Source organism: Leptidea sinapis, chromosome 31 (genome assembly GCF_905404315.1).
Source record: "Leptidea sinapis chromosome 31, ilLepSina1.1, whole genome shotgun sequence".
Lineage (NCBI taxonomy): Eukaryota > Metazoa > Arthropoda > Insecta > Lepidoptera > Pieridae > Leptidea > Leptidea sinapis.
In genome coordinates, this window is record NC_066295.1 from 4,221,567 (window position 1) to 4,246,529 (window position 24,963).

General features: G+C 32.8%; 1 protein-coding gene across 3 annotated transcripts in view; it reads left to right on the top strand.

Annotated features, from left to right (window-relative positions):
• LOC126974000 (TWiK family of potassium channels protein 18-like) overlaps window positions 1-24,963 on the top strand; it is a 149,800-nt gene that overhangs the window by 7,893 nt on the left and 116,944 nt on the right. Inside the window, exon 1 of one of the 3 annotated variants that reach the window (XM_050821353.1) lies at window positions 3,196-3,363. The exons of the other annotated variants lie outside the window; for them this stretch is intronic. The gene's annotated coding sequence lies outside the window, so the exon portion shown is untranslated. Of the gene's footprint in view, window positions 1-3,195; window positions 3,364-24,963 lie in introns of those variants that run through there. 3 annotated transcript variants of the gene reach the window in all.

Below are 24,963 nucleotides of genomic sequence, written 5' to 3' on the forward strand. Positions count from 1 at the left end.
TAAAAGAGCGGCTTCCGGCTCATTTGATTCAGTCTCGTGCCAGATTTTGGCGAGACAACACGTCCTGAGGATGCCTCGTGTAGAGGCGAAACACGTGTCGAATTGTTTTAAAGACAAATATTGGCGGAATTAACACTAAAGAAAACTTAAATAATTTGTATAATTATGGATTTCCGCAAAGTAACGCCTAATTCAATAAATTTACTATAAATATAAAACACATTTAAGAATACTTTTCAAGAGGCCAGCTTGGTACATGATAGTTAGGCATCCCTTACCATTTTTATATATGTTGTAATGAAATATTTCACTTGATTTTTACTATTTACCGTCCGACTGATTCGCTAGAAAATTTTAAAAGAATCCATAAGAATACAATATTTTCATGAAAGTCATGCTTTAATATTATGTTCTAAAGAGTATTAAGGCTTTGTTGTATGTTGAAGTGCTATATTAATGCCTCAAAAATTAAACTGTTTTGTCTTTCACATTAAATATAATTAGGTAAATTTTGATATTAATTGCAAACAAATAACAGTCGAAGTTTTACTATAATCAGTTGAATGATGTGGCAGTGCTTTGAATACAAACAAACAAAGATTTATTCTTAAATAATTTAGATCACAAAATATTAACAAAACTCGTGACCTATTTTATAGGAAGAGCAGGCCATATTTAGACTTATACTGAGCACTTTTATTCGGAACGCCTAAGTAACTTTGGCCATTAATAAAACCTTTTGACGTCTCTCGATTGATAGTCAAGTTTCCATGCCTTATGGAAATCAAACCCTAGAAGGGTTTAAGAAAGTAATCAAAATTCAAAATCGAATTCCCATCAGAATGCCATTAGAACTTGACGATTTGTTGTTAATAGAACATTGTTAGTCGAAGTTCCATAATCCTAGTTGTAAAAAAATTAAAACTATTCTTATGTATTGTTTTATAATTTTATTATATTAATTTTAGTTGCTTAGTAACTCAATATTGTACGTCAACGTAAAAGCTGTTATTATAACCATTTTAATGGAAGAGGAGGACAAACGAGCGTATGGGTCACCTGGTGTTAGGTGATCACCACCGCCCACATTCTCACGCAACACCAGAGAAATAACAGGAGCGTGTCCGGCCGTTAAGGAAGGTGTACGAGCTTTTTGAAGGCACCCATATCTTAACGTCCCGGAAACACCGCAGAAGGAAGTTCATTCTATAGTTTGGTTGTACGTGAAAGTAAGTTACTTGAAAAACACACTGTTTAGGAACGCCACACATCCAGATGGTGACAGTTGTAACTCCAATCGATGAAGCCGTTCACAGATCATCCGATATAAATGATTTAAATAAGCCGATCGTTCTTGTAGCGATGATAATATATGGAGAATGAGATCGTGGACGAGATGATTCCTGGGGCGAAATGATTGTTTTCAGATTGTATCAGATTCATTGACCTCATAACGAATAGACGCTTAATAAATAACGGCTTCACATACCACATTAGAAACACATATCTCATCGTAATCTATATATATATATATATGTATATATATATATATATTAATATATAATCAAATGGTCTTTGTTTGAGGCTCAATCACGTCTAAACCACTGATCGTATCAACATGAAACTACCACCATTCGATGCGGAATTTATGGTTATTTTTTTAATTGTATGATTTATTTACTTTAAAAAGTTCGCCCAGCGAAGCGGGCGGGGATAGGTATGTTATATAACTGTACAGTTGGCAGTAGCGACGGTTTGTGGTTGTAAACTGGATTAAAATTTGCACAAGGCTTGTCCGCACAGAATATGCAGGCAGTGGTAGGTAACACCGGAGCGCCTTTCTGTACAACTGTTATGTTTCAGAAGGGCGCCGTACCAAGTGATAGTAATTACTGGGCTAATGGGGTGTTGGTGGCACAATAGGTTGTAACGTTGACTCTTACCACGGAGCCCCCGGTTCGATCCTCGCCCGCCACGAACCAACGTGTAATCAATTTTCTAATTCATATGTTCGTTTATTCGATTTGTACTCAACAAATCTACCTTTGAAATGATGAGACTTAACATTTTGGGTCACGCACAAATTCGATGACGCTCAGAGTTTTTTAGGTTCAATCCTAATGAACGGCTTGCTCATCTCTTAACTTATTCACTTAAAAAATATTAAGTCATGTTTTAATTCAACTTAAACTTCAATACACTGCAACCACTCACCTCGGTTCGTAGACTGAATTGATTGCATTGCTAATATATACAGACCTATATAGATAAATGGAATGTATAGTCCACTTTAAGCTTTAAGCTGGTTAACGTAAAATAGTAATGGGATACCAACAGCTGTATACGTACACATGAAACGCTAATAAACTAAACTGCAATACTCATGATCAAGCGCGTAAAAGAAAGTCACGACCGCGTAAAAGAATTGCTGTCTCTGCGTAACATTAAATTTTCTAATCATAATGCCATATTTAACAATAGCATTTAAAAATATGTTTATTTATCAAACGCGATTTTATTTGTCGGTATGTTACATCTCCCTCAAAACTGATTCAAAATGATTTAACACAAAATGACCTTTGAAAATTGCAAATATGAAAATTAATGCTAAAAATAAATATTAATAAAAGTTTCATGCTCACAGTATTGACGTAGTATTAATTTTAAAATTGATAATGCAGTTAGTGTAAAGTATTCGCAGAGTCCTCTAGTAATTAATATAAAAGATTGAAATAGGGAGAATGATGAGTCAGATTAGTGAAGCTGTTGTCGTTACTAGCATATAATAATAAATGTTGGAAAAAAAAATTGCAATACTTAATAATATTGTCATTTTTATTTATGATAAACTTTTATTACACAAACGATAATTGCTATAACTATTGCGATTAAGTGGTAAGACTATCACATTCTTGCATTACTATTACAATAATGTTAATATAAATGTTGTTTATATTGGTTAGGCCAAAGTAACATAACATCGTACACACGTCATTTTCGAATTAATATATTGAAAAATCTTACCAAATCAAAGAGCGATTTGCGAATTAAATATTCGGTTATCATATTGAGCGTTGAATAATAACGTAAAGCTAATTATCCATATTTTCATCAGAATTTATGAAGTAAATTGAAATGCGCACGCATCTTCTCTCCGAGTTGTGAAACTCGTTCAAATCAGTCGGCGTTCGTCCATCAAAATGGATGGACGTGTGTCAGTGTTAGTTGAATCGAGACTATTTGTGACGTAAATAAATGCAGTGAATAATCTTATTAGTATTTATATTGTAATTAACAATAACATTTACGAATGTGCAAGTACTTATAAGTGTGAAGTTTAAGCTTTGAGTATTATTTGCCCGTGTAAGTAAACCGTGTTTTTATATTGTTAAAAGTCTAACTTAAATAATGTTTCTATTTTCCCGCTATGTTTGGAATTATGGCTTTTTATAATTTTTGTAGACCTTTGGAGTATGTAGAAATCTATAATTTTATTAAATTTTGACGTTGCAACAAATGACTATATAATCAAATTAACGCGATGGAGTTTTCACTTACTTTTGGGTCTTATGAAAGTTTAAGTTAACTTACAGTTTTAGTTTCATCGCATGCTTTGTGATCAGGCAGCATTGTTAGACTTTCAATAAATTATATATTTTGAATAAAAAATACAACATAAACATATTTATATTTTAATACTATTTCTGAATAATGTTCATCACTACATACTATAAAACAAAGTTCTCCGCGGCGTCTGTCTGTCTATTTCTGATAAACTCAAAAACTACTACGCCGATTTTCATGCTGTTTAAGTATATAATTTATTATGTTTATGTTTACTTTTTTGTATACATTAACGATATTTGTTTTAGGTGTCGAAAAAAAATAAGTCTTCTGGAAGTTTTCAACGAAAACATAGTCGAGAACCCTTTTAAATATAACAAAAGATGTTTACACAAACACGATATCAATCATTATATTATAATATTACTACATAATATTATTAAAATCATTCAGAAATACGCTTTTTAACTCATGAACTTTCATTAGGTATACATTTCCGGTGGCTTTAGACTACATTATTCCTGAAAACATAAATCATTTTTTTAGTAATATATATAGAACATCTAGTAATATATATATACGTAGTTAGAAAGATTAATTTACATCATTATTGGTATCTTCTTAAACATGAATTTCTTCGAAACTTTCATCAATATATTAAATAGCGAACCAATAAGATTGTGGTTACTTATACGTAAATCTGAGGAATTTTTTGGAGTACATAGATATTTTGACAGTTGCCCCTCAACATATATTTAGGTTAACATAATGAATGTCCGTCAGAATTTAAATTTTCCTAGTCTTTTCCTAGTCTACTGAAACAAAGAAAAATAATTTCTATTGCAAATAACATTTTTTACTTTAACAGTGTGTTAGTTTAATACATAAATATAAAACAATTTAAAATATAAAAACTTATTCGAAGTGGTCTCCATTGGTTGCAATACAGTCTGACAAAAAAACGTATTCCAGTGGATTAAGATCTGGACTAGTCGACGGACAGTCTTCAGCTCTGATGAAATCCGAAACGTTCGTTTCCAACCAACACTGCGTAGACCGAGCATTATGACCCGGCGCCGAGTTTTTTGGAAGGACTATTCTTGGTTATCGAACATGGTGTTGTTAAGGGGCTTCACTACCTTTTCAAGAATGGTATCATGATACACTAGTGCCGATGTTTTGTATCAAAAGTTGTTGTGAAAAAGGTATCCTTTTTCACAACTAACTATCACTGAAATCGGATAGTGCCCACGTTGCACTCTGTCGACTAATTGGGAAGCTTCCTTAGAGCTTTGAGCAAAAATACGCTGATTTTGTTTGTAATAATGTTGCTCAATTGTAAAAAATTCTCATTCGTAAACAAAATTTTTTTAAATTCATTTATTCCAGTTGCCTTTACAAATTTCATAAGGACAGTCTGCCAAACTACCTAAGTAGTTTGTCGGCAGCAGCTCTCGTGGAAAGATAATACTACTTACAATATAACTAAATCTACAGTATAAATCTAAAAGTACTTTTAAACCTAATGAACAGTATTAAACTTATTTCGTTTTTGTAAATTAACACGGCATAGTAAAGCTAAAATTTGGATTTAGATAAATTTATTTATTTATTTATTTATTAGAAAAGGCTTACCAACTAGACACACAATTAATATTATGACTACTTATAATATAAAATTTCTTATATTTATATTTGTATATCTTACTTATAGGTATGCACAGCGTTGCCTTCATTTATTATTGTAAGTTAAGTAATACTTCTACAATATGTGTTTACTTTTACTAAAAACTATAATTTTATATATCCAAATTATAAGGGTTCAAAAGCGTATTTTTTAAAATTCCAAATGTATTAAAATTTATATCTATACTACTATTACTATGGAATTTACTGTTATATAATTTTGAGATAAGTTGGATAGGTGAATTTGAGCCATAATTGTTTCTGAAGAATCGTACATGTACTGGCAGATATGTACTAATACGACAAGGATAAGGTGGTACACATAATCCAATCTTAGATAGAAGTAATGGACAGTCTAATTGATTATTTAATAATTTATATAAGAAAATAATTTGTGACGCATTTCTTCGCAATTCCAAGGTTTTTATATTGAAAAATTTTAATTTGTCTTTGTAACTTATAATAGTGTAATTATTAGTGACATAACTCAATTTGGATATAAATTTCTTATGAACTGACTAAATTGTTTGTTAAATAAACTTATATTAAATCACAGTGAGAGATAATGTTTTGTGAGAATGTGTTTAATGTATTTCTTTCATTTTATGTGTTTCTGTGACCTCTTTTTGCGTACCGCTTCAGTAGTTAATTCGATTTTACCACCCTATTCTTTCATAAATTATCAGTTGAGAAATGACCAGTAGGTACGTCTCTTATAGGATGCAAGTCCTAAGTCATCTTTAAAAATACGCGACATGGTTCTAGGTGCTTTCTTCATCCCCGAGATGAAATCTTTTGCTTTCGGACAGGATTTCATCGAATTCTCTTCCTTACTGCTTGGACCACCGTTTTTTTCGTAATAATACTAGGTGGACGGTCAGATCTTTTTCTGTCACAAACAGAGGAGGTTCATTGTACCTATTAATAGCCCGGTACATAAACATTTCAGTAATACCATGTGTTTGGAGAGTTTATGAGGTTTTTTGTATTTGGCTCCTACTTTGTATAATGCAATTACAGCGATTCGGTTCTATTTATCACCCCATTCCATTATATATATTTATGTATAAATATATTTTTTTAACTAACCAGGTGATAATAGTTTCGATACACGGCCAAAGTTTTGACAATGGGTTTAAGTTTGTACTTAATATGAATTAATATTTGTGTAATACCTTGTTGTTTGTTATTAAAAAAACATGAAAGTATTTTACAAGCTTGTTGTCAAAAGTGAACGTTCATGAAAATTAATGTAATTTATTCTTTATTTCAGAAATCCACAAATAATGATGCGTGAGGTAGAACCGTTTCCTTCCATCAAGAAGCTCCCGGTTCGATCCTATGGTTTCGGGTTTTTGATTAAATATCCGGACGACGGAGCCTTGCTAATGATAATAGAATTTTTAAGAATGTACAAAACTGTAAGCAAAAAATAAACTAATAGAACATCTGGATTCGAACCGGAGAGTTCTGATTTCCGGATCACCCAATGTCCCATCAGAGCCATTACATTCTTGCATAGAGTGGCGAAATTTACCTTTGTATTCTAATGTTAGCTGTTTCTCATTAAAACATGGATAAAGCCAATTTTTTTTAATTGAAATCTAGCTAGATCGACTTCTCGCCCCCGAAATCTCCTGTATACTAAATTTTATGAAAATCGTTGCAGCTGTTTCTGATATTTAGATTATATATGTATAAGATATGTACGTTTATTGGACTCTTTATAATATCACTTACCATCGGGTGACCATGATTTGCCCTCCTATGCTTTTAAAAAGTAAACTACAACACAAAGTTATTTGATATTGTAGGATGAGGTGAGACGGTTTCTTTTTTAATTAAAGAAGTTCACCAAAGCAACGGAAATTACTTCATTAGTGCCACAAACCAAGCATGACTATTGAGTAGGTGAGGTAGTGTGTAGGTAGAAGTTATTTGTGAGTCGCTAAGGCCATTACCTTACCTTATTAACGGCTTGTTAATAGGATTCCATTCATTTGATCGGTTTTTATTTTTCTTTATTTATTGAGGGGCTTTTATATGTATGTCGGAGAATTAGAATATAAAAGTAATATGGCCTGTATGATTATATTCTACTCTGTGTATTGGGCTGATTTGAGGCGCACGTCATCTTTCAAAGTGTGTTTGAAGTTGTCACTGGGTACGTCACTGTCGGTGACGTGATTGAAGCGCTCATTTAGAAGTCGCATTCGTCTTCAAGCTAGCGCCCGCGCCCGTGCACTGATCGACTTAAATAACATGTTGGATACCAACACGGTGACGCCCGATTTTAAATCCAAATAAATCTCCGAGATGTATATACATGTCAGCTCCGTTATAATCTAAGTACATTAACACTAAAACAAAGGAAAAACAAAACAAAAACTAAAAAAATAATAATAAAAGGAAAAGCAAGTTATACAGTCTTCAACAAATAAGACTTATTTTATCTAGGAAATGACACTTATAATTTTCAAGTTTTTTCCTTCAACCATTTACTACCACAACGGAAAAGAGTAATGAGAATAAGTGATTAAGATACTCATTGATTAAGACACTCGTTTAGATCAACATTTTACAAATTATTTTAATTAAAAATTAACACCTTTCACGAGTAAGTCAAATAAATGAAAATGAATATAAATATAAAAACACAAGAGTTGTTGAGTACAGTCCACAGACACTGTAAATAAATATAGATATTATTTTATTAACGACTATTATAATATATATGATATATTATAAATATATTAAATAACTTATTGTCAATGTATTTTGTCCCGTATTAGTTGTCTGTGATCATTTTGTACAATTCAAATTGATTCAAATTCTGAAATATTGATAATAGCAGCGTTATTATAGAAGTTTCGCCAGTTAAATATTATCTCCAAGGACATATTACATTATAATTGGATTAAAGGGTTTTATTAGGGATAGAGTCCGTATACAAAATAGTCATGAACTAATTTGGTTCTTGGGAGATCTACTTACAGATAATATTCGATATATTTTATATTATATTTAAGTTGTGCGGGAGAAATTATATTTACCTATATTATGTGAAGCGTCGATGGCGCAATAGGTAGAAACATTGACTCTTACTACGGTGCCTCCGGTTCGATCCTCGCCCGCTACTAACACTTTGAGAGTTTATATGAACCAAGCAGCCAACCAGCAAATTGATTAATGACCCACTTTGCAGATAATTCTTTTAAAATCATATAACATTATTATTTTATATTATTAGCACGAAAATGATTGTATGACGATTGGTGGTCTGCCATGACCTTAAAAATTAACTTTGTATGAAGTTGTCCAACGTTGTTATACGTCCAAATATAATGTCTATTTGTAAACATTAACATAAACATATTCTTGGTTTATTAATAGGTATAAGTAAGTTTATTCCAAGTTAATGTGTAACGCCCCCAGTGTCTTATAAAATGATAGGTTAGGAAGCCATGTCACTATGTTATAAGAGGATCTGCGCTCGATCTTCTGATCTCATATTTAAATAATAGGATTTAGAGGGTCGATGTGAATGGCAGGAGATCTCCTGGGACTCCTCTTGGTATGGCCACAAGGGTCTATTCTTAGACCTTCTTTCTAATTTATATAAATGATCTACCTAACCTTGTAGAAAAAAAACTCAAGGTGGTTTTGTTTGTGGATGACACTTTACTTATATTCAAAGTGAAACGAAGCCAACTTTTATATGACGAAGTAAACGATGCTCTATCTGACATTGTGTACTGGTTTAGCGCCAATAACTTTTTGTTAAATAGTCCTAAAACCAAAGTTATTAAATTTGCCGCGCCATATGTCAAAAATGTAGATGCGAATATTTTTAACCGACTTCAAAAAACGAGGAGGTTCTCAATTCGTCGATATGTTCTTTTTTATGTTTGTTACCTCAAAACTTTCGACTGGGTGAACCGATTTTAATAATTCTTTTTTTATTTGAAAGCTAGTTATTCCCGTAATCATTCATTACCGTAAGGCGATCGTGACACGTACACACAAGTTCTCTCGAATATAATTATTAAAACGCGGTTTATCATTGAATTTAGTTAAATTAAATTATTGCAAGTTTTTATAAGCATATATTTTTGATAGTCAATGTGTTTTCATTAAATGTAAAAAGTTAAATAATTATATTAAGTGAATTTTAAGCAACAGTGAGCAAAAGAGTATTTAAAATTGACGGTGATACGTAAAAAAGTTCGAACAATTGCGTGCAGTTATAGCCCTTTATATTTAGATGATTGAGGCGATTGCGGCTTGTCGCTGGCAACTATCGTATATAATATTATCCGTAAGTGATGCAAATATTATATTAACAATTGAGTCATTGTTATAAATTTTTGAGTAAAATCGTGTCGAGTTGAGAAAGTAAACAAGTTAAGTAATATTATACTTTCACACGCACCCATACCTGTATCGAAACGAGCGACGCATTATTAGTAAACAAAACATCTCATAATTACATAATATATAATTACTGATACCGATAACAGCTGATTGACTTTTACCTGATTATAAATTATACAATAAAATAAGTTAACAAGCATGGATTGCGAGAAGTGTAAAAAAGTTGTAAGCGAGAAGGATGTTATAAAATGCGTGGCTTGTAATTTATATCAACACTACTTCTGCGCAGATATGACTGAAACCGAATTTAAAAAGATATTACCAATGAACAAAATAAAATGGAAATGCTCTTTATGTAAATCTAAAAAGACCGGCATATCGGGGATTATCTCAACCAGAATGCAGGGCTCTCCTTCATCTATGTTGAACGTCGATACACAAGCATTCACTGAATATTTTGATGCAAAGTTTGATAGTCTGCGTCAACAATGGCGGGAAGATTTGCACATCGCGATTCAAGAGGTATCTATGAGTGTAAAGCAGGATATAGATAAGCTCGAAAAACGCCTGGATGCCTCGGAGGGACGTATTAAGGAGCTGGAAAATGCCTTGGCTTCCTTCACATCACGGCCAGAATGTACTGAGGAAAGCACCAAATTACGCGCCGTTCTAAATAATTTGCAGTCTAAGTTTGACGATCTCGACCAGGCTTCGCGCAGCTGTAATGTTGAAATACAGAACGTACCTGAAAATAAATCTGAAAATCTGATCCATGTATGTATGCAGATTGGCAAATTAATTGATGTGGACATCAAAGAATGCGACATTAGATCGGTGACCCCCGGCCCAGGAGTTCGCAGTGATCGCCCTAAAAACATTGTGCTACAACTATCCACCCGGCGTCAAAGAGACGAAGTGATAGCATGCGCGCGCGCCCGTCACTCCTTGACGACTGGCCAGCTGCTTGGCGGAGCCCCAACCACCGCGGCCGCCGCGACTCAAAACACGCGCTTCTATATAAACGAACATTTAACACTAAAAAATAAAATATTATTTAGTAAGGCAAGACAACAAGCCAAAATTAAAAATTACAAGTTCGCATGGATTAAAAACGGCTGTATTCTTCTGCGTAAGAATGACGATTCACGAGTAATTCAGATCCGATGTGAAAATGACTTGAGCAAAATATGACTAAGTTACTTCTTTACATTAGATTGTATAATTTTAAGACATAATAGAACTTCATATTCATACCTTTATTTAAATAATATGTTTGTACTCGGAAGCACGAAAACAATCGTTAAATTAATATTAATATTTATATTGTACATTTCATTTTACTTTTCTTTCCATAATGATTTCTGATAATAGAACGGTTTTTTACCAAAACTGTGGTGGCTTAAAGTCAAAACTTACAGACCTAAAACTTAATTTGCTTGTTTGCAATTATGACGTGATAGTTCTAGTTGAAACCTGGCTTTCCCAAGCCATACTAAATTCAGAATTACAATCAAATGAATATGTGACTTATCGTCGGGATCGGAACTTGGCTTTGACTAATAAGAAGGGAGGTGGGGGTGTATTAGTATTTGTCAAAAAAAAACATTAATACAATTAGGAGGTCGGATTTGGAGGCCATTGACTTAGAAGAAATTTATTTACATTTCCCTGCACATGACGGACTACTTCTATGTGCATGCTATATACCACCTGCATCCAAAACCATAGTATATGATAGGTTTTTCTCCAAGCTCCATAATGTTCATACTAACATGAATTTTAATAACTACTTACTACTGGGCGACTTTAATCTTCCCTACTTAAAATGGTCAAATGATGCTCCTTTTCTTCACCCTTCTCAATCTGATACGGAACCCTCAAAATTATTAACTTATACCATATCTTTTCTGAACTTAAAACAAATAAATACTATTGTAAACCAAAACGATAGAATACTAGATTTAGTATTATGTAATATTTTAAATTGCACGGTGAATATTTCAGACGATCCGTTACTTAATACTACAGTATTAAGTAACTACAGTATTAGTATAGGTACACTCACCATCCACCACTACATATATTTTTTTCTATAAAGAAAACAGCTTCTATGCCCGTCAAACCTAAATTAAAAAGAAATTTCTTTAAAGCTAACTATGATATCATTAACGAAGCAATATCTAATGTTGACTGGCTCTCTGAACTTAATCCTTTAGCTCCTGAAGATGCAGTTGATAATTTCTATAAAAATATCAATAGCATAATTGAATGTCACGTGCCTCTTAAAAGACATGTATCGCCTAGGTTTCCAGTTTGGTTCTCAAGAAGTTTGATAAGCACATTGAGACGTTAATCAAAGCTTTGGTTGAGATGGAAAGTTTACCAATCACTACGCGATTACCAAGAGTACGCCCTTTTGCGCAAACGCGTTAAATTGCTACTCTCCGATTGCTATAATAAGTATATTGAAAATGTCGAATCATCCTTAAAAAATAACATTAAATTCTTTTGGAAATATACATCTAACCTTAAAGAAACGAATTCCGGATATCCCCACACAATGATACTAGAAAATGACTCTTCGGATAATCCTACCACTATATCAGAGATGTTTTCAAAATACTTTCAATCGGTTTTTGAACCAGTATCACCCGAGGCTTATAACATTAATCAACTTGTAAACGATGTTACATCTGATAGCCCAGTGTATCTAAACAGTATTTACCTTACCAAATCTGAGATATGTAAAACTTTAAAAAATCTGGATCCCAATAAAGGCCCCGGTCTAGATCAAATAAGTCCACTATTCTTAAAGCAAACATTTTTAACTATTTCAGTCCCATTGGAAATCATCTTTAACAAATGTCTGGAAGCTGGTGTATTCCCGATGCAATGGAAGCATGCTTACATAACACCTATATTTAAATCGGGTTCTAAGAGTAATGTTGAGAACTATCGACCCATATCCATTTTCTCAGTAATTCCAAGGGTCTTTGAAAAACTGGTGCACAATCATGTTTATTCAACCTGTAAGCATTTCATCATTGACGAAAAGCATGGTTTTGTAAAAGGAAGATCTACTTTGTCGAATTTACTCACTTTTACAAACTATACTTTTAATGCCTTGGATCAAAAAAGACAGATTGAAACTATCTACACAGACTTCAAGAAGGCGTTCGACAAGGTGGACCATCTGATACTCTTGAAAAAACTTTCCTACAACGGAATCAAAGGCAATCTATTGCGTTGGTTCAGTTCGTATTTACAAAATCGTGTTCAGTCTGTTGTTATTAATGGGCATGTCTCTGCCCCTGTCATAGCCTCTTCGGGCGTCCCTCAAGGATCTATCCTAGGACCATTACTATTTCTACTCTTCATAAATGATATCTCATCTTGTTTCAAACATTGCAATTTCCTTTTATATGCGGATGACTTAAAGATATACTCCTGTGTTCGTGATCAAAATGATTTAAAATTAATACAGTCAGATTTAATGAGATTTGAAGAATATTGTAAAATTAATAAACTGTTTTTGGCCTTTAGCAAATGTATTCATATGACATTCACAAGAAATTTAAATATATTAACTACGAGTTTTCAACTAGGTGGCTACATTCTTAACTCAGAAAAAACCGTTAGAGACCTTGGTGTGTATCTAGATACAAAACTTACTCTTGATGTGCATGTAGAAAATGTACTTAATAAAGCTTACCGAATGCTAGGTTTCATAACAAGAAATACTAAACACTTTAAGCGGAAAAACACATTTACCTGCCTCTTTAATAGTCTAGTTAGATCTCATCTAGAATATGTGTCACCAATCTGGAATCCGTTTTATGCAATCTACATTCAAAAATTAGAAATTATTCAAAAAAAATTTTTAAGAACCCTTAATTACCGTATGCGTATATCCCGCTGCTCGTACAATGAACTGTTAGTTAAACATAATACCCTATCCTTGAGTAACCGTAGACGGTTAATTGACGCAGTGACCCTGTATAAAATTTGTAATGGCGAGATAAAGTCATCCCAATTGTTATCTGAGATTAATTTCCGTGTACCATCTATAGCCACTAGATCACAAAACTTATTTCACCTCTCTAAAACTAGGACTAATATTGGTAAACGTGCGCCACTTCACAGAATATGTACACTACATAATCTCACGTTGAATAACATTGATATGTTTTCGTGCTCCCTTTTTACCTATAAAACTAATCTTAAAAAAATATTCAGTTCTAATCAAACTTAAATCTTATTATTTCTGTTTTCTACATTCTAGTTTTACAATTATATAGCTTACTTTTACCAAGTTTTACTTACCTTTGCTACGATTAACTTGTATTGTAAATTGTACGTGCACGCTTGCACCTAAGCAGATGTCGCTTTTATCTTTAACATCTATGTTCTCAGTGAGACGTTCCAAGGGAATAATTGTAATTATTTTAGTTAGTTATAATTTGTATATGTATTTAATCTTTTGTTTCTGTTTTTGTCTCCAATAAAGTAAATAAATAAATAAAAATCATCGTAATTTGCTCCAGATCTGACAATGTCATCCATGAGAAAACCATAAAATTCTTAAATTATATATTTGCTATACATACGTATAGCAAAGTGGATGATAAATTTACGAATAACTCAATGTTGCGCCAACCGAATTCAATGATTCTTTTTTTAATGGAAAGGATATAATTCAAAGATAGTTTGATGAGAGTTTGGTTAGGTTCTGATTACGGAATCCATGACAAAGTAACGGAACTCTTCAATTCTTAGGAGCAAACTAACGATACTCGGCCGATTCTTTTTTATTATTACAATAACATAGTTATGATCAATTGTTGTAGTCGAATATGGTGATCAATCAACCTTAACGACTTACAGTAAGGGTGCGATCTGTGGTAAAATTTCTGTCTGTAATCAAATTGCAAAGCACTTACGTTCATTGCTACATTGAAAAATTTAGTATATCTACACATATTTAGACAAATTGTAAGTTAATGTACTTCAAATTCACTAAAAATCATAAAGTAAAAAAAATTAACAAAAAAACAACTGACTTTAAAAACACTATTCCAAAACAATAGATATAATCTGCACTAAAAAGTATAAAATTAATTAGATTGTATAAAAATACGCAATTAGTTTTAAACTTTTTAACGCACATTATATCTTTTGTTTTGGAATAGTGTTTTTGAAGTCGGTTGTTTTTTTTGTTAAAAAATTTATTAAACAGAGAGGTGGTAGAACCAGTGGAATCTGGCATTACTCTTGATTCCAAATTGCAATGGGGCCCCCATATTGAAGGATTGGCGCATAGGCTTAGTTCTGCAGCATAGTATTATGTATTTATTAGTATTAGTTATTTTCATAGTATTATGTCCTATGGTATATTGTTATGAGGCAGTGCGGCCGATATTAATACCATCTTTGCCGCCTAATTATAACTTAGGTCCTAAAGAATCATTAAGAGAAAAATTTAAAGAAATCAATATTTTGACTGTTGCTTCTCAGAACATTTTTGATAATGTTCTGTGTGTTCATAAGCACATTGAGGATTTTTCTAGAATCTGTGACATTCATAATGTTAACACGAGGAACAAACATAAACCTGTTATGCATAAATATATTATTGTTATGAGGCAGTCTCTTTTGAATGGGTGGTAGTTTTTGACGTTCAGTAAGTGAATTTGAATCTTATTTTGAATAAAAATATTTAAATTATATATAATAGATAAGACAATTAGAGTAAACTTACATAATTTGTGTCTAAGATAATTCTGTGATATGATATTTGGAGGATCCCAACGTTTGATAAGAACAAAATTGACTTTGTTAAATTGGACGTTGCATTAACGTAATTAAGCTTCTTTTTGTGTGTCCAATTTTGTTACAATCGTACGTGTAACGTGTAAGGTAGTAATATTCAAGTGAATTGTCATTTGGCGCGGCCATGTTTTGACAAGACTCAAGATCAGAGGGCCTACCATCAATTTTTAATAAGCGATGCGAATCCGATGCAGTTCAGTTTGGGTACCCAAATTGAATCACTAAAATTCGTACCATGATTTGCCTTTTACTGAATGGTTTTTGGATCGCTTATGAAGAATGAACGAAATGATATGATTATAGCGGTTTTTTTGCGTAGAAAATACTAAAAATACATTTTAAAATTGCGCAATTGCGTCAAATTATAAACCATTAAGCCCTTTATTATACTAATTAAATAATAGTAATATAAATAAATGTAGTTCTTTGAATTACAAATTAAATGTTTGCTTCTGTGTTTTCGTAAAAATAACGAGTTATGAACGCACCTCCATTGATGTTTGATTTGACAGGACCACAGAGTACTTTTTTTTAATTCGTTCTTGCGAACAGGCTATAGCCCGGGCCCTTACTGCCTCGTCTTTAGAATTATCATTTTTTTGGTATTTATTTTCAGTATTGTGTTTTACAAAAAAGTCCAATAAAGTATTCTCATCTCATTTTTAATCAATAAAATTTTTCTTTTCTATGTTTTCACTATTTTTTAAAAGTTATTAACATCACGATTCACTTTCCTCTAAGGAAGTAGCAACTTTTTTCGAATCGGACACTGACAAAAAAGCTATCCAGTTTAGGTTGAAATAACAATTCATGGTACGAATGAATGAACGAACTAAATCAGTTTGTGATTCAGTTGATTTCATTTTTGACATTCAATTGACATCATTGCGATCAATCAGTTGATTTGACGTCAACCTAAATTAGATAGCTCTTATATATAAGCAGTTCATTTTAGGCTGTCAATTGAATCGCAATAAGAGTTCATGGTAGGCCCGCAGTTATGATAATTGATTCCTTTTAAATTGTAAACATTGATGTACTTTCTTGAAATTTGGTCAATAGGTTGTAAAAAACATAATTATACTAACTTTCACTATTTCTTTTAGGTAGTTATTTACGATTAGTGTTTGATTTTTTTTACTTTGCTTGAAAATTGACGTTTTTGAAGATTTGAGCTCGAAACATTATGATCTAGTTAAGCAAGGTAAGACATTCGTCTGATTCTGAAAGTAAACATTGTTATTGTTGTGGGTAATTTAGTAATATCAATAAAAAAATCATTTATTGATATAATAAAACATCGGCAGTTGAAATATAAGTATGCTTAAAATTACCATTCAGTTTTTTATTTAGTTATTTATCAGCATCCCCAACACAATAATCAGTATTTACATTAAATATTATTCTTAATAAGTCTAAGTCTTCCTGCACCTACAGGCAACGACCACATGCAAGTATAACATACAGGCCTATAAATAATTTTTGAATTTTAACTATTGTGCAACATAAGAAATAGGTAATACTAACATACAATTGGTGTTGCAAGAGAGTGTGGGCGGCGGTGATCACTTAACAACAGATGACCCGTACGCTCGTTTGTCCTCCTATTATAATTTTTATTATTTTCATTACAAATAGGTACTTTTAAATTGTAATTCATTTGCTCGCATTTTTCTATGTACTATTTAATTGTGGAAACTTTTATTGGTCAGTGATTTATATTTTATGTTTTATTTTTTTAGGTGTATTAAGTTGTACTGTTTGTTTCCCGAATAAAATAAAATAAAATTCCATAAAAAAAAAATACAATACAATACATTTATATATTCAAATTTAAATTCGAAAAGATCTATAACTTTTAAATATATTAAAAAAAATACAGTGTATTTGGGACATTAGAAGGTAACTTTTCACCAAATTTCGTGAAAAAAAGTTTTTTGTAAAAGATAAAAATTAAAAAAGCAATAACTTTGTTTTTTGAATTGTTGTAGATCTTTTTATTGCCTACAACTTTGCCATTTAACTTTTTACCATAGGACAGTTCTTCCGGAAATCGAGATAAACCGTTTTTTACCTTAAAACACCCCCCCCCCCCCCTTTTTCCACTTCCCGACCTCGTAATTTATGTTTCCTTTCATTTTGTTATATTCTCTTGCTTTTCCTCTGAGAGGTTTCATCCTACTATTATTTTTTTCACTTTTTATCATTTTCAAAGGCTTCAGCACTGGTGTATTATTGATATAATTTCGTAATCATTATAATTAATATTATATAGTAAACAAAATTTATTTAAATTTCCTTATGGCTAATTCTGTGACAAAAAATTTATACTTCTCATAAGGTATCCAAGATTGTATTTGATTAATGGGCGTACTTGAAATAAAACGTGTTGATTGCGATTAAGTAGGGTTTTCTTGTGGTATTCCGTTTTATCACAGAATTATGTGAGTTTACCCTACTTAGGAAAATGTTCAAGCGAATTTCGATCTACTTGTTAATTGTGACTGTATGCTTGTGACATTAAGTATTATCTTTTGTCGACGTTTCATAACATCGGCAACACCCTTGTGAATTACATAGATTATTATCTGGTTTTCTTTTTGTTAAACAAGAATGCGATAGTTTGTGAGTGTGTGTGTATGTTTGTTACGTCTTCACGCACAAACCACTGAATGGATTTTAATGAAACTTTACAATAATATATCTTAATCATTTTACTCTAAAATCCTACTTTATATAATAAATGTTTGTGAGTGTGTGTATGTGTGTTTGTTACTTCTGCACGCCGTGTAAAGCCTGTAGGAGTTACAAAAATACATATTATAATGTATATCAGTGTAAATACTACAACACATCTATTATAAAAACGAACATAATAACTAAATTATTAAGTAAAATTATAAAAACTTAAAAAATAATAACATGAATAATTTTACTATATAATTAAATCATAAATCATCATTTGATTACATTGTGATTTAAAATTATTTTTAAAAAGAATTAATCGCACGTGCGGCCAGCCCTATAAATACCGACGAGTCGATAGTACCGACAGAAGACCCCGTCGTGTTCTCCCCTGGACAAGTCCAATGGATGATTCGGCGAACTAGACTGTGCAAAACCCCCGGTAGAATATACGAAGGTGGTCAAATATTCTTGCAGTTTTCTTTCGATGATCCGATTATGAGTGGTCACTAGCAAGGTTGCTGCTTATCCTGACGTGATGCGTAGTGTCTTCAGAACAGGCGTGGAGTTCCAATTTACATACATTACACAGTGGTTCAAACACTTGTATCTGGAGAACAGCTGGACGGATTTTCATTTGTTAAATTGTTTAAATTTGTTTAAAAACATTGAAATGTTGACGAATAAATAAAATACTTTCTAATAAAGATAATGTCTGGATCTACTGAAACGATTTTAAAAAAATTCTTACCAATAATTGAACGCCAAATTTTATGTGAGTGTGTTATGCTATATTATATTAAACCGAAAAATGAAAAGACGTTTCCGTGGTCGTGGTTGTCGGCTTTTAAAAGTAAGTCTGAGAAAAAACGGTCAAACACTAAAAATAATTTATGTGGCAAAACAACGTTTGCCGGGTCAGCTAGTGTTATCATAATATGACCGCATTTTTGTCAGTTTTCCCTAACAAGGGATCTGAAAATTTATCAGGAATTATATTCAAGTTGTATATAACTCAAATGTGATAAAAAATAAACTTTGAATAAAAATATCGTTCAAGCTGACGATTTATCGGTGTAGTGTCGTTACAGTTATCGTCTAATGTAAAAATGGTCAATGGCTGTGATGTGATTGTCAGCAGCCGGGCATGCTTAAGTTGGCTCAATTGAATGATCAAGTTGACACAACTTACATTGAACAATAATATTATGCACATTTTTTCGGCGTGGTGTTAGTAACAGTCATTTTTTACTGGTGGTGTTAGTAAATTACTTTTTTACAGTTTCAATATTACGCACATATGCCATATATCCACAATAATTTTTAGTATTTTTAAATTATTATTATTTTCTTAAATTAAATTTCAACTTACATAATAATAAATTTTAATTGAAATTTATAACGGTATCTTTTAAGTGTATGTATGAGAAAGGCTCAAATAAGCCAAAAATATAGATTTATCCAAAAAAAAATTATATTCAAATACTAGCTGACCCGACAGACGTTGTTCTGTATATAATAAATAAAATAATGTTTTTATATGAATTTGTCAATAATATATCATAACATCAACAATTACTTCGTAAAATATGCACCTTGCTGTCGTAATGAAATTGTTTCACAGCAGAACTGTCAAACCGTGCGTCAATAAATTCTCTCATAGAAATGATGTATGTCGTAAGGCATTAGCATCTTTGAGCACCATTCCACGCGAGCCCGCTTATGCACCGCTGTCAATTCATGAAGGATTCAACAATAACAAAGTTTCCGAACTTTCAATTCGTCCTGTAAAATTTTCTAAATTTGGCTCATACCAATTCCCAATAGTCGTCTAATTGTCTCATAGGTAATCCGCGGGTTTTCTTCAATAAGCCGCTTAACAGTAGCCAAATTATTTTCGTTGATGGTAGTTAAAGGCTGCCCTTCACGAAATTCGTCATGTAAAGAAACCCGACCTCTCTCAAATTCAGAAAACCATCGCCTCACGGTGCTCAAGCGAGGTGCTTCTCTTCTCTTCTTCTCTCACAAAAGCTTTTTGAAGACTAGCGGCACAGTCTTGCGGAGAGAGAGAACTTTTAAAATCATAACAATCATCGCTCTAGAAGAACGTAGAAGTTTGATGTGTGATAAAAAACAATCGACAAATGATTTCCCGCCAATTGTATTTTTTATAACTGAGAAGGTTGCAATGTTTCAAAAAATATAACATTCTAAATTTACATAGTTCCGATTAGTTAGAAGTGCCAAACTTTAAGTGTGCCGCCCCATATATTATAAAATTTCAAAATCCCATACAACATAGTACATAGTACATACTTAACTTAATCTTACAACCCTTTGAAAATTTCAGCCCTACCTTCCGGCTTTCCAAAGAAGTATCTACTCACATTATAAATACGAAAGTTTGTAAGAATGTGAGGATGTCTAGATATACGGACCTGTGAAAATTTCAGACTTACCTTCTGGCTTTCCAAAAAAGTACCTGCTAATATAATAAATATGAAAGTTTGTAAGAATGTGAGGATGTCTGTATATATAAACCTGTGAAAATCTCAGCCTTTCCTTCTGGCTTTCCAAAGATGTATCTTCTAATATTATAATACGAAAGTTTGTTAGAATGTATGGACGTCTGAATGTATGGATGTATGTTTGTTGCTCTTTCACGCGAAATCTACTAAATGGATTTTATTAAAACTTTACAATAATATAGCTTACATATCAGAATCATACTTACATAAGAGATACTTAATTGTATATAATAAATCGCTGTCTATACTACATTATTTGAACAAATATTTGTATTGTAATGACGATGACGATACACAACCGAGTGCGCGATATTGTATTGCGGTCCGGTGGAATGCGGTGGAACGGGTTTGCGGGCGATCGGATTGCTTCGGGTGGAGGGGCTATTCAGTTAAAATGCCTGCAATTCCTATTAATTTTCATTTTCAATGACTATCAACAAATCGCACCTTAAAAGAAGCAGGCATACATTTACACATGCTAAGTTTTTCCTATGGCCAACTCTACGTGGCATGCTCACGCGTTTTTAAATCGCAAAATCTGCATGTGTATGCTGACGTAAATAAATCGTTTAACATAATTTAGGAGGACATAGGAATATATTACAGTAACTACCTATAACTTTTGCGTTACTATCAACCATCATATGCATACATCCGTTCCTATCTATTCCTACAAACTATAGCGTTGATAATACCTATTGGTGAAATCATCATAAAAATTCTTAGTACTTATTAACATACATTACACAATATAGTTGTTTGAACACTTATATACATACTATATAGATAATATATACTTTCGTTATTCGAATCGAATGAACCCTCATATTTTAGTCTTCTTCTTTTTGTAAATTATACAATAAAATAAAATTTATTGAATATTTAAATGTGGTCACTGTCTGTTGTAAAATCTTGCAAGCTGACTTAGAAACACGTCCCACTATCGTATTTTTTTCTTTGTTTGTTTCAACGCTGAAGACAACGCATTTTTTATCGCAATCGATCTAGATCGCCAGCTCCATTTGAAGAAAATTGACAGTGGGCAACGTCAACATGAAAGAACTTTGATAAGTTATATTCCCCATAAAATGCCTACTGTTTTAATGTAAGTAAAGGTGACTATAACATAAATTACTTTTGAGAATGGCGTTACCTTAACACAAAAACAGTGTGTTCACCGGATGATTTCTGCATTTGGTGATGAAGCCCCATCCAAAACCACAATTTATCGCTGGTTTGCTGAATTTCAACGTGGACGTGTCAAGCTCAGTGATGATCCCCGTCAAGGTCGTCCAAAAACTGCAGTCACCAAAGAAAACGTTGATGCTGTGCGTAAGATGATTGAGGAAGATCGACATGTGATATACCGCGAAATTCAGGCAACTTTAGACATTGGCATGAGTCAAATACAAATAATCTTGCATGAATAATTATGTGTAAAAAAGTTGTGTTCCCGATGGATACCGCATTTGCTCTGTGAAGAGCAAAAAGCGGCTCGCGTTACTTGGTGCGTCAGAACTTTCGAAAGATTCCACGCAGGATCCTCAAATGCTGTATACAACATCGTATCAGGTGACGAATCCTGGATATACGCGTACGAATCTGAAACAAAAAACCAGTCACGAGTTTGGGTGTTCGAAAATGAGTTAAAGCCAACAAAAATTGTTCGTTCACGGAGTGTTGCAAAAAAAAAATGGTGGCCACGTTTGTCTCCAAAACCGGCCATGTTGCGACTATTCCTTTTGAGGGACAAAGAAAGGATAATGGAGAATGGTATGCTAGCATTTGTTTGCCACAGGTCGTTTCTGAACTCCATAAAGAGAACTGCAACCGCCGCATCATCCTCCATCACGACAATGCGAGTTCTCACACCGCGCACAGAACAAAAGAGTTTTTAGAGCAAGAAAACATAGAACTATTAGACCATCTGCCGTACAGCCCCGACCTTAGCCCTAATGATTTCTATACTATCCCTAAAATAAACAATAAATTGCGTGGTCAGAGATTGGACGTGAGGTGGACGCCAACAAAACGGCCATTTTGGAGACCCCAACTTCCGAATGGAATGGTTGCTTCAATGATTGGTTCCATCGTATGGAAAAATGTGTCAAATTTCGCGGAGAATACTTCGAAAAGCAATAAATACATTTTTAAGTAGTAATGTTGTGTCACTTCCTTGATTCCCGAAATTTTCAGTGCCGCCCTCGTATTAGTAGTTCAGTGCCACAAATATTTTGTTCGCGAATGCATGTGCAGTGGAAATTGAACTCAATATGCACCGAAATCCAGTGGTTTCTTCAATTGGAAATATTCCAAGATGCTTGTGAAAACAATTTGTAAAGTTACATTTGTTAAAATGTATGCATTTTTCGTTTGAAGTATTTTGTGATGGAAATGCTCGATATATCAGGCATTTTCAGCCGGAACTTTGAATGCTGTAAAATTCAGAACTTAGAAAATGCTTCTCGCAAGAATTATGAGAGAATGCTGAAAGATTTTTTGTATTTGTTGATATATTGTAATTATCTTAAGTCATTTTATGATATACAAAACTATGGCTCCGTATTTAGCAGTTATAAAAATAAAGTCGGAATTATAGATCTAGGTACCTATATTATCGCAGTCATCAGTATTCTTACCTTTCCTTAAACAAGTTTTACCGAGATTTCATATCCGTTGTTTTCCAGGCACCTCTCTCTTTATCTTCTCATGTAGACTTTTTATCTATTTCACTCTTGTGGTCTTGTAGTACTAATACTACTTATGGCGTTTGGGAAAAAGTATGAGAGTGATTTTTTACGATGCGCACGTAAAGTGACATTATTCTTGACGTTGTGACGCTTCTTTCTAGTATAGAGTGAAGAGATTTCTATATTTTTTTATTTATGACAATTAAGGACAAGATGACCGGACGCTGATGGTAATTATAACGCCCTGCCAATTACAAAACAGTGTCGTTCAAGATATGGCTGGCCCATGCGTCAACTCGTGAACGGGTGCTGCTTGTGGTGCCAGGTCTGTTACCTAGGTAACATTGCAAATGAAACATTTAACATTGTTTAGAAAATGAAAAACGGCTTAATGTAGAATACTTGGCCGGCCATCTAATCGGTCCATTCGTACCAATCCAAGTAGGAAAACATTCATTGTACGTTGTTCCTTTCTTTTAAAATACTATGTTACTTAAGAAGAGTTATTAGTTTTTGGTCATTCTTTCGATTGGCATCATAAAAGTAGGAGTGGTTTTTTTTTTACATTTAAGTCGGTTCGATTCCCAGACGAGGCAAGTAATTTTTAGAAAATCTTTGAATGCAGAATTACTAACTTTTAAAAATAACATAAAGTCTTCTTTCAGTAAAATTGCCTATCTTCGATATTTAAGGTACTTCCCCTTCATGTCCCATAACTTTGGGACACCCACCACAAAAGAGTGGCCGTTGAGTTTCTTGTATGTTTTTTCTCACGAGGTCAACTTCTTACGAACATATTATGGTTAATTTTGTAATTTAAAAGAAATATTTGTAGTGATATTATATATACCTATTACTTGGCAGTGCTCTTCGGGTTCGGGTTGAGAGAGAAGTTAAGGAAAAATTGATGCAATGAAATTTACCAAGGTTAAAACGATCAAATGTTTTATAGTTGGATCGTAGTAACAAAGTAATACCAAAGTTATTAATGTAGTAGCAAAATAATTAAATGAAATATATTTGAAGTATACGTATGATAAAAATCATAGAGTTTAATATTTGAAAATTGTTAAACAGTGTTCTCACAGAAAAATGTTACGCGATTAGGCATTTATCTTCTTCTTCTTCGCGTGGCTGTCCGACTAGCGAAGGTCCATGGGCAATACTGCTTTCTCAAGTTAATGCCCACCAGAGAGAATGTTTGACCCTGTGACTAGAAAATAAATTAACTTAACTGCAAATTATATGAGGGTGAACAGAGCATTTTACATTTAACCGGGTAATACAGTTTTTTTAATAACAAAGAGGTTTTATAATAAGGAATAAATAAATGTATCCTTAATTAAGTCGAGGAACATTTATTATTATCATGTTATGTATAATTTACACTTCTCTTGAGAGTTGAACAAGACATACCAACATTTACGAACCATGCGTCACGTCAAAGATATATACTTAACTAGTTGAGCTTAAAGTACGCAGACAAAGGCGAAGAATAGATTTATTTTTATGTTCGTGATAATATTTAAATGAATGTGAATAACGACATTAACGGCGCGACATAACTCAAGCTTATCCAGTGCCACCGAGCGCAGGTATGCATGGCA